Here is a 404-nt window from a genome sequence, read left to right as displayed (position 1 = left end):
AAAAAAAAAAAAAAGAAAAGAAAAATATAGATAACAAAGGAAGCTCTTTTTTTTTCTTTTTTTTTGCTTACTATGTGCATATTAATCAGGATGCGTAATACTAGCTGCTGTAACAAACAAACTATGTGCATATTAGTCAGGATAAGTAATACTAGCTGCTGTAACAAACAAATCACAAAATGTCAAAGATTTACATGCTAACTGTTGATTTCTCCCTTATGAAGAGTCCCACGTGGAGATTCCCAGCAGCCATCCATGTTGAGCTTCCAGTGCTGCTACTCACAAACCAGGCTCCTTCTATCTGTGGATCTGCCATCTTCTAGGGCAAGCATTGGCAAACTTTTCTATGAAGGCCCAGATAGTAGAAGTTTTTGCCTTTGTAGGTCACAGGTTCTCTGACACAG

The sequence above is a fragment of the Colobus angolensis genome, unplaced genomic scaffold (genome assembly GCF_000951035.1).
Source record: "Colobus angolensis palliatus isolate OR3802 unplaced genomic scaffold, Cang.pa_1.0 Scaffold820, whole genome shotgun sequence".
Classification (NCBI taxonomy): Eukaryota; Metazoa; Chordata; class Mammalia; order Primates; family Cercopithecidae; genus Colobus; species Colobus angolensis.
The sequence above is the reverse complement of the archived record's forward strand: the minus strand, read 5'-3'. Positions refer to the sequence as shown.